This window comes from Callorhinchus milii, unplaced genomic scaffold, assembly GCF_018977255.1.
Source record: "Callorhinchus milii isolate IMCB2004 unplaced genomic scaffold, IMCB_Cmil_1.0 Scaffold3, whole genome shotgun sequence".
NCBI lineage: Eukaryota > Metazoa > Chordata > Chondrichthyes > Chimaeriformes > Callorhinchidae > Callorhinchus > Callorhinchus milii.
In genome coordinates, this window is record NW_024704744.1 from 43860426 (window position 1) to 43872025 (window position 11600).

The window sequence follows — 11600 nt, forward strand, 5'->3', positions numbered from 1 at the left end:
CTTGCCTCTGAGACAGAAGGTTGTGGATTCAAGCCCTATATCAGTAGTTTGAGCTCATAGTCTAAGCTACCCCTCTAGTACAGTGAAGGGCAAGTGCTCTTTTGTTGGAGATCTTTTGGATGAAACATTAACTGCCTGTCTGTCTGCCTGATCAGATGGTTGTTAAAGATCACATGGCATTATTTGAAAAGAGAAGGGAGTTTCTCCAGGTTTCTTGGTCAACAATTGCCGAGATTAAAATTAATCGTTCAGTTCATGGCTGTTTGTGATACTTTGACGTGTGTAAATTGGCTACCCCTTTTGCTTACAAATACACACTTCACGAGACTTCCCATAAATCAAGTGAAGGGCTTTGAAATGCTTTGGACGTAATAAGGTACTGTATCAAACATAAGGATTTCTATTAATATAGCTTTACAGTTATTGTATATTATCTATTTAAGATATATTTGCCTGCATAACAATGTTCACTTTCATCTCTAATCCATTTCATTTTCTAAAGTTCTATGAGATGTTTGTTTAATGCGAAAGGTGCTATATTATTGTAGCTATATTTTGAAAAGGTAAATCCAGTATGCATTTTAATCTAAATAAAGAATGTAACAAAAGATATGCTTATAAATGTAACAAAAGATTCAGGCTAAAGAAAATTGCTTAATTTTGCTTCTTTGGCATCTCCAGTAGATCTCCCACTTGGCCAGAAACATGTAACAAATTGTCCTTTTTCACAGTGAAAGGGCCACGTTCAGATTTAATATGTGCAGCTTTAAGATTCACATGTTTTAAAATGTATTTTTAGAAATATAAACATTGGCACCAACTGCTCTGATATTGGGTTACGTTGAGGCACTTACTTCTACTTGTGATACTTCTTTGAGCTCCAGTGTTCTTTTGAAGTCTTTTTCAACAATATTAAGAACATGAGGAAATAGACTACATTTGAAAACTTCCTTTCACCCGTGATAACATGAAACAGTGGGTGATCTTTACAGAGCACCTGACTGACAGCCAGCGAGTGATCCCTGTTTGTTATGTGGCTTTGGGTCAATACTAGTCAGTGCTTTTAAAACGTAGAAAGTGACCAGAAGCTGCTTTTGGCTCACTTTGGGTAAATCCAGGAAACAATGACTGTGTTATATAAGGTGTGAAAGCAAATTGTCTTTTTGTCTTATATGAAAATGTAGTTGCATTCAGGAATGTGTTATTTAGAGCATTTAGAAATTATTTTCAAACAAAAGAATAACAAATTATGAAATGTGGGTGTTAAAGATCCTATGGCACTATTTGAAAAGATAAGTGTTTTTTCCCGGTATTCTGACCCCCAATTGAAATTGGTCATTCAGTTTGTGGCTATTTGTGGGACATTTCTGTTCACAAATTGGCTGTCTACAAAATAGTTACTACATTTTACAATAAATCCTGTGAAGTGTTTTGAGACTTTTCGATGACATGATAAGGCGCTAAAAATTGCAAGTATTATTGTTATAATAGATCAAAATACAAAAGGCTTACAATGGGCTCCATGTTATAATACAATGCTGATGGAAACTATTCACTGGGTTACATTTTATACTCACTAATACGCAGTCATTACACTTTACGGTATATCCTATGAAATGCTTTGAGATGTCTCAATGACATGATAAGGCGCAATGTCAAATGCAAGGATTATCATTATTATGGTAAATTGGCAATTTTCTCATCCTTAAACAGAAGTTGACATGCTAAAATTGACCTCAATAGTTCTATGCTTGGGAGATAGATAAAGGCCCATATTCACATCAAAGATTACTAGCTGGTGAGGCCTGCTGGATCAGTACATGCTGACTTAGTTTCATGGGTAACCCATATAGCCTCTAGCACTCACTGTCCTGGCCTGAGTTTTCCATGTTTCCCTCTATGATGGAGTTCTGTAGTTCAGTGGTTAGGGCACTCACCTTGCAAGAGGGATCCCTGGGTTCTATTCCCATGTAGGCAAAATATTGGGCAAGTTTCCTTACTCCACACGCCTCTGTTTACCTAGCAGTAAGTAGGAATCCGGTTGTTAGTCGAGTGGTGGATCGCTTTTCCAGGGAAAATAATCCTTAAAAAAAAACAATAATAATTTGGTCACTCAATCCACGACTATTTGTGGGACACTGCTCTGCGCAATTGGCTGCTGCGTTTCACCCACAAAAAAATACAGTCAATTCACTTTACAGTATATTCTGTGAAACGGTTTGAGATATCTAGAAGACGTGTCAAGCACTATATCAAATGCAAGGATTATTATGATTCTCTGACCTGCTTTCCCTCTCTCCCCATTTTTCTATTAATTTTCATTTTTATAAAATTTCCAGTGTAAATAGATTGAACACATAGAATCATAGGAATACAGGAACAGGTGAAGGCCATTCGGCCTGCCCAAGCTTGTTCTAGTTTATTAGATCCTGACAGATCTTTTAATCTCAATAACCTGCCCTTTTGCCATGCCCCTTTATACAGGTACTCCCCGGGATCTCACCATCTCTCTTTTTAAACATCCCTATTGATTCCACCTCTATAGGTTTCTGGGGCAGAGCATTCCACATCTTCACCATGCTCTATGCGAAGAAGTGGTTTCTGACCTCAGTTTTAACTGCCTTAGTTACTGGATCATTCTACCAAAGGGAAGAGTTGTCCACTATCTAACCTGTCAATTCCTTTCATTATTTTGTATCATTCAATCAAATCACCTTAACCTCCTCTGCTCAAAGGAAGATAATCCCAGTCCACCTAGCCTCTCATCATAGCTGAATCTCTTCTGAATACCCTCCAAGTATATCCTTCGTAAGCTTGGTTTCCCAAGCTGAACACCAAACTCTAAATGAGGTTTGACTACCAGTCAGTATAACAGGAGCTGCACCTCCATATTTTTATATTTCAGTACTCTTGGGTTAAAGTCCAGCAGCCTATTTGCCTTATTGCCTGCTATCTGCACCTGCAAACTAGATTTTAATGATCTATGCTCTTGACCTGTTAGATCTCTCTACATCCTGTTGGCAGTGGGTCACTGAGCCTGTGTGTGTATACAAATGTTCAGGGACAAGGGAACCCACATTCATGTTTTTTTATTGTATCCATGGGAGAGGATTGCCACGTCTAGACTATATCTCAGTTCTGGTAGAGAGGGATATTGGCAGAGATTCGAGGCAGTCTGACTGCTTGCCCTCACGGAATAATACCTGAGGCAAAATTTAACCTGCATTACAGACAACTAAATGGCTATTTTAAAATTGAGAGAAAATAACATTCCTTCTTTTCTCTAGTTTTTTTTCAATGATAATGCTTGCTTTAGTTAATTTCATTTTTGTGCAATACCTAAAACAAGGAGTACAGTTACAGGATGTGAGGACATTTTAGTAAGGTTCGATTTTATGGATTAATGTTAAAAGTATTGATGCCAGACTATAAAAAAAGCCACCAAATCACAGTGTTGAGAAACAAACACAATGATAACTGTCAAAATTCAAAATATACAGTCAATCCACTTTACACTATATTCTTTGAAGCGCTTTGAGACATCTCAAAGACGTGATAAGGCGCTATATCAAACGCAAGTATTATTATTATTATTGCTAAATGATGCAATAAAAACATTATAATCAATCCCTTAGGATCGTAAGAACATTTTAGACTATTTCCACATGTACATCTAAGGAAATGGCTTAAAATCTGTAATTCTCCCTTGTTGCCTATGGTGAACAGAACAGCGTCTGCTCAGTGTTGCTTTCTGACAGCAAAGTTGTGATCAGGAACTCAACATGTGGGGAATTGTGAACAAGAAGCTAAAGTATGATCTTAAGACCTGATGTTCTCTTGAATCAGAGGAGCAAGTGCCACCAACTGAGTCAAATTGACACCCGATTCAACCCCTTCAAATTCCACAGTTAATTTATAACATTTAGTTGACCTGTTAGCTGCTTGATCCCATTGCTGCAGATGTGTCACCATAATAAGCCTCTACAAGTTTATTATTTTATTCAAGTGGATGTTAAAGAATCCCAGGGCACTATTCAAAAACAGAAGAGAGTTTGTTCTGCTGTCCTGGACAACAATACCACAGAGAAAAAAAAATTGGTCATTCACTTCACCGGTTTGAATAATGTTACTGCTCTATTGAGAGTTGCGTCTGGGGCCCTGCAAAAAGCCAGTGAGAGCTTTTTTGATAGTCTCAGGAAGGCCTTTGACCATAAGTCAAAAACGAAATGATGGAAATATGCAGCAGTGCAATCAACATCCAAAAGAGAAAAATAGGTTGCCATTTCAGAGTGCCCAAAATTTGGAACATTGACAAATACAGCCATAATTTTAACAATGGGTTTCCATAAACTCTTTTACGAAACTACATTTAAAAACTGGATTCACTAATTTGCCAAATTCTGGATGCTCTACATTGCTACATAAATAGAGTAAATCTAGACCCAGGTGGAACTTTGCCCAATCATGTTTGTTAAATCTTGAATCCTGGAGGTAACTGGATGTGCGTCACACTGACCTATGGGAACTCCAGTGTAATGTGTTCGGAAGGAATCTGTACCAGAACAGGGCTGTGTGACACATTTCATCTGGTTACTAATATTTATGAATTCTGTGAGATTCCTGTTGTGAATTGTGTGTTTTAGACTTCGAGGCGCTCCATCTCTGAAGATGGGAGAAACAACATTAGGACATGTCCTGATCTGCTGAAGCACTCCCCCCTGCTGGCTGACCATAGGACAATACTGACAACAACCTCAGAGAAATCCCAGAGCGGGATCTGCACTCCTCTGGGGACTGTGACAATCTTCAGATGAATTATATCTATCTTGTATTATGAAACTTTCTGTTATGAGGCTGTCTGGATATCCTAGAGGGGCGAGATCACACACACACACACACACATACACAATCACTATTGTAAGGCTCTTCTATATGACTTTGTCCCAATAATAATAATCCTTGTATTTGATATTACACCTATAATGCTCAGAACATCTCAGACACTATATTTGATGTTTTGTTATGGAGCTAAAATGTGAATCTCAATAAACTCACAAGTTTCATTCAAGTGAGGCTTCTTATCATTATGTCAGTGGTGTGCCTCTGGCGAAAAAATATCAAATATCCAAACTTTGCACTAAATAGAGCATTTTCTAAACCAAACTCAGTACTTCCTTGTAAAAATTGATTGATTCATCATCAGGTCCTGAAATGAAACTTACCGATGTTTTCGAACTGATTCAGTGCCACATTGAATTTGTTGTGTAGCACCTTTTTCATCACAACCAAAAAACTACAGCTCTAAAAATACATATTTTGGTTTGAGAAAACATCTTCCTGTACATTTTGAGTGAAGCAAATTAAAATCCAGGCATATAATAATTTAAGACACAACAAATGTGGATGCTTGATGCAATGGTACTCAAATAGCTAGCCAGCAGGCTTAACTTGCTTTAATTTCTATCTCGAGGTAGGATTGTTTATGTAATCAGGCCAGAGGCAATTCCACAGCCCAAAGTGAAAGCTTCATTATGATCACAGGTTTTGCAGAGATTTTACAAATGACCTTTTTTGCACAATGCATCCAAGGACAGTGCCTGCGACTTTTGGAAGACTTCAATATTTGCTTTACTGTCTTTCATCTTCTGTTGAGGTTACTTAATAATGGTCACATTGGGTGCAGCGTATGCAAAGCTATTACACTGACGGTAATAACTCAAAGGAGTGATCCTTCTCTGTCGTCAAGAAGAATGTCATTGAAACAAATATCCCTCTAATACTGTATACCAGTAATAAATCATAAGGTCATGGTAATTAAAATCATCTGGAAGAATGCTTAGGAAAAGCTCTGTGCTCAGCCGGACTCCCACATGAATGTTACTGTTTGTTTTGTAAGTGATCCATGCATGCAAATAATTTTACAGCTAATTTATCCATATGTTTAATAAATACAGTACATTGTGGTTTGTAAATGTCATGCCCAATGAATTTTCATTTCAATAAAATAAGCTGATTCGGGAGAGAATATTAAATCTGAAAACAAAAGTAAAGTGAAAGAGTCATTGAAATATTTCAATAGCATTTGGTTCAGAAACCAAACCAAAGGCCCCCGTGGTTTGTGCTCTTGTGCACCGAGTCATGTAGTGTTAGAATGAATGTATGTATGTGCATGTGGTTCACCACTTGTGATCTTAGCTGTGGCTGTCCCAGGGCAGCGAGACGGTTCAGTAGTCTGCTCTGTTCTCCTAAGCAGCAGGTTCAAAAACAGCAGCATCACAGTACTGGTAAGAAGTCAACTGCTGCTCTTTCACAGTATAGATATTGTGGAAGAGCAGCTTCCATCTCCACCTTCCCTCGTCATATTGAATCTGATATAAAGTGGAGCTTTTTTACTGGACAGACTGTAAACATTACACTCTGCACATTCAGCCCCCCTCACCTTCACCCCATGTCCCAGTCTGCTCAACCTCTTACTTTGTCTCTACAAAGCATTTTGAGACATTTTCCTATATCAATGCAGCCTGTTGTTACCTTCCTTTTACAAAATTAAAGCTTTTAAAACCCAAGACTATAAAACCCATCACCTCACACCACTGCTTCTTCCTCCATCTGTCTTTATTCAGGAGATCATGAGATCAATTCGGATGAAGAAGGGCTTTTGGCCCATTTGATCTCAATCACCACAAAACACAGTCAATTCACTTTACAATGTATTCTGTGAAGCACTTTGAAATGTCTAGAACATGTGATACGGCACTATATCAAATACAAAGATTATTATTATTATTCCAGAATATCTCACCCTACTATCCTATCGTTACAGCTGTTTTTCAAATGCATCCAGGGTCCTGGACTTAACACTCTTCCTTGTAATCTGCTCCAGTTGTTAATTACCCTCTGGATAAAGAAATACTATTCGGTGTCTGTCCAAAATTGCCATTTGCCACTCTAAACCTTTATTCCCTTGTTCTACTATCTCAGTGTATTACTTTCTCAATTCCATTTAAAATCTTATATACCTCTATACAGTCCCTCTGTGATGTCTCTTTTATGACTGAAGAGCCCCAGCTTGTCTGACTTGCTTACAGTTCATTCCTTAATACTCAGCCCTATTCAGCAGTGGTGATCACCCTTGAGCTTCCTCTCAATTAAGAAAAATAATAATAATCTTTGCATTTGACATTATTAATTTGTTGAGACGTCTCAAAGTGCTTCACAGAATATACTGTAAAGTGGATTGACTGGGTATTTTGTTGGCAAATATAGAACCAAAATGAAGTGGGTAGTTCATACGTAAACATCAACAACAGTTTAGTCAGTTGACAGTCAAAGGAGTTACAATACAGTATTTTTAACAATTGTGTGTTAGCTAGTTGTTATTCAGCTAACTGAACAAACTCAAAAAGGACTGATATCTGAAGAATTTGACCCTCAAAGGGATGCGCAGGAGCCTGAATGAAGAGCTATAGAGCAAGATCTGCTCAGTCTTTCCTTACACTGAAGGAGAACAGGCACCTAATTGTCTCTCCAGATCTGTCCACCCAGCCATCTTCAAGTGACTTTACACTAGTCATATATTAGCACGGCTGTTAAAGCTACAAAAGATGGATTCTTATGTTGGAAAATAACTGCTCTGAATCCCACCAATAATAAGGATTACTTTAGAGTTTTTATCTTTTACATACAAGGAAAAATATTGGAGTACGACACCGGCCATTCAAACTGTGACATTAAACGGTTGTTTTAATTATTTTTCCTAATAATTATTTATATGAAAAATGGTAAACAAAACTTAAAAATAAACCTTTGAGATAATGCTAAAAAAAATCAGAACCAAGTAGTTATCACTTGCTAAAAAATGGTTGTAAAATAACAAAAGAATGTTCAGTAACCATGTCTAGGTGTGTTTACAAAATCTTGGCCCATACTCAAGGTCGGAGCAGGTAGAAGTTAAGGAGCAAGACATTAAGCAGCAAAGAGGTAGGGAATGGCACTGTGGATAGAAGGAAGAGCAAACAGTTAGCAGTGGAGCAATAAAGAGGTCAGACAGGGAGACGCAGGGACAGCTTGGATGGAATAAAGTGGCTTTGGGCAGTGTAAGGGCCACAGAAAGGCAAGGTATCAGGTTTATACTGTGCATTCTAAATTTCTCACGGTCTGATGAAACTTTACTATGTTGGAAAGGTCACGCACCTCTGGAACAAGACCACTTCTGCATGGCTAATCCACCATGTCTATTACTGCACCAGGCTTGCATGCCATCAGGCCATTGTGTGGGTGCATACATAACAGGTGATGACTATTAGGAAACTGGTATATTCTGTGGAATCAAGTGATTCTTTTCAGTCTAAATAAAATCTTATCTCATATGAGTGCAGGTACAAAGGGACAGAGCCCATATATGCAATAAGGATGAATACTGAACCAAAATAATTTAGTGGGGAAATTGAATGTGCAGCATACAAAGGAACAACATCAAAAATTTGCACTTATGTACCATATTTCACTTAGCACTTTACGAAGATGGCGTGGATCCTGAGCTGGCAGAGAGATGGGGAGTCGGGGGAGGTGGCCGAAGATGCAGATTAAGAGATACATTTTTAGACAGGTAAAAGCAGAAGCAGGGCAGAGAAAAATTGGTTCCAGAGGATGAGGTAAAGTGGTTGAAAGTTCACCCATCAATGTTAAGGAGCGGCAGGTGGGCACATGAAGCAGGTCAGAGCTTGTGGAGTGAAGGGGATGAGCAGGAAAGGACCACAGTAGGTCAGAGAGCTAGGGTGGGGCAGTGCCATGGAGGCATTTAAAGATTAAGATGAAGATCTGATGTGGGGTAGGCAGTCGGTGGAGCTGAACAAGGATGGGACTTATAGGCCTGTAGAGCCAAGTGAGGAAAACAATATGAGAGGTTGAGGTCTGGATGATCTGCAGTTTGTGGAGTGTAGATGTAGAGAGACTGATGAGCAGGGCAGTGGAGAATTCAAGTCTGGAGGTGATGAAGACATGAATGAGAAAATGTGGAAATGCACAATATCAGAAAAGGCCATCGTGATCTATTTGGCCAATCCTAAAGTGAAATAAAATTCATACACTATTCTTTGTATTTTCCCCACTGGGACCTTGATTTGACTTCAGTCTGCACTGAATGGAATTATATGAGCTCTCTCTCTTTCTCTAATGGCAGTGAATTGCCACAGTGCAGGAGCAATTGATTGGGGAGAAGCAGACCAAACAATGTTGGTAGCATCCAAAGAACTGTCAATCCTCTCACCTGAGGTGAGTTTGATGGTTGAGCAGTGGCGATGCAGGGTATCCGGGTGGGGTTCAATGGAATTCCTTTCCAATGGATAACTTAGAGGGAGTAAAAAGATGCAATAAAAAGACAAACTATTTTTTAATTGTTTAAAACAAAATATGGAAATATATTCAAAATTGTGGATTTAGATGCTTAGATGCTTACGAGACTGGTCCCTCGTGTGAAATAAAATGTTGCAATACCCCTTCACCACCTACTGTTACTAAATGCCACAAACCTTTGAAAAGAAGCTCAAGAAAGCTTAACAAACATGCTCTTTCAACTGGAAGATAAGTTTCGGTTTTGTGCAGTGGGTTGCTGCGACCTGGACATTTTTAATCCAAGGATTAGCTTTACAGACAGCTGAAATAAAACTGAAATACGCTGTGAATCCTCGGAGGCAGAGGTGCTCTGTAACACAGTGTTTCAGACTTAGATAAAAGAAAACTGAAGATTGACCCTGTAGCCATATATTTTACTCTGTTGCACCGACACAAGAGAGCTTATCATAAATTGAATTTTATGATGCAATGCATTCCTGTGTAGAGTATAACTGATTTCCCGCCCTGTTATACACCTCTCAGGAGGCCTAAATCGAAGAAAAGTGAGTATGTTAACGTAGCACAGAAACTCCTTGAACTGATACACAGCATTTAACTTATATCCCATTTGATAAACAGAGAGCATCTCAGAGTGCTGAACCAGTTCTCAAATAGTCTCACATTCCGCCATCACTGTTTCAACCCAAGCAAACAGAGGTGACTGATTGTAGTTTGGGCTCCTGTAGGTTCAGGTGGCTGAGTGGAATTGTCAACCTGTTTTATCTGTATGTTGACAAAATCTGAGGTGTAACATCCCACCAGGTTTTAGCCTTAAGATTATTAATATTTCAGAATTTGTGCAAATTTGCAAATTAAGCCTTAGTTTTGAAGCCGCTTTATTGTTCTTTTTAAGGGAAGGAATACAGGAAAAAACTGCTCTCAGTTAAGACCGAATTTAAGAACTACCCAAATTCTGCATAATCCGAAATTTGAAGAAGCCTTAAGGCTAAAATCAGGTGGAATGTTGGGTCTTGGGTCTGTGTGCGAGCAAGGAATTTGCTTGGTTTATCCTGTGGTATGGAATTCCTGACAGCAATGGTAGCATGCAATCTGCAAATCCAGTTATTTCTGAATCGCTACTGGCAAGTGTTTCTTCTGGTTGCTGGCCTTGGCCTGGATCATCCCTGATCTCTGGGGGAAATCTGGACCAGCCAACAAAGGCCAAACCACAAGACATCAACTCAACACCATGGACTGATCAGCAAAAGCACAGTGATACCTGGAGGCACTCTTGATTTCTTTGAACATACAGTATCAGTTCTGCTCAGTTCTACAGGATGGGAGAAAACTGCAGCACAGCTCTCTAAGCGTAAGAACATAAACAAAATATGGTTAGCAAAGGCCTGTGGTCTGGATGTGCATATCAGACCTGTTTCAAAAAACAATAAATACTTAAATAACAAAATCTTGAAAATGTACTCCTCTCACCAAGGTTTGTTTTACTGTGGTCCAGGTCATTTTGAAATTATTTGGTTCAAATTTCACACATCTCAACAAATATTTCTAATGCCCATTTGTCCTATTTGAGTATCTGTACCGCACTTGACACCACTTCAGTTCAGTTTGGAGTTCAGTTTGGCTCTCCCTACTCCAATGTACAGTTGTATCAAATTCATCAGTGTTTTTATAATCACATTTTTCAAAGATTACCTAAATACCAAACAGTAATATTGGAGGTCTGATCTCTCTCTCACACACCCACAAAATGGAAAGTCACTTGCTGAAGTATAACATTTTCCTTGGACTGATAGGAGTTGTTATAAAACAGAGCTTTGTAACTTTGCATACCTCTGCGGATAATGACTGGCCCAACTTCAAGTTTTGCTCCACTATATTAACATAAGCACAGCGGAGTGCTTTTAAAATAAGTTTGTAAACAGCCAAGCTATTATGTTCCTCATTAGCCAGAAGAATACAGAGATAAGTGGTAGCTGCCTCTGTACAATAGGCCTCCCTGTTGCATGTATATTAATCCAAGCATTCAAAAGGCTAATCACTACAGACTGATCTACAAAGCATCTTATTTCCTTATCAAATTTCTCCACCGAGTTTAGCCATGCTTGTCTGATCTCCAGGCTTTTTCAATAACTTGTTTGATTCTTACCATTTCACCAGCCAAAATTCCAAAGAAGGAGCATGAGGAAGAATGAAATGCTAATTTCTTTATCCTTATCAGAAAGGGTCTCTGCAAGTACCCATGGGAAAGG

At 38.7% G+C, this 11600-nt stretch overlaps 1 long non-coding RNA gene across 1 annotated transcript; it reads left to right on the forward strand.

Moving 5' to 3' along the window:
- The first annotated feature begins 345 nt into the window (after nt 1–345).
- On the forward strand, nt 346–5068 carry LOC121848505. Its single transcript, XR_006084916.1, has 2 exons — nt 346–376; nt 4644–5068. It is a non-coding gene; the product is annotated as an uncharacterized LOC121848505 (long non-coding RNA).
- The last annotated feature ends 6532 nt before the right edge of the window (nt 5069–11600 follow it).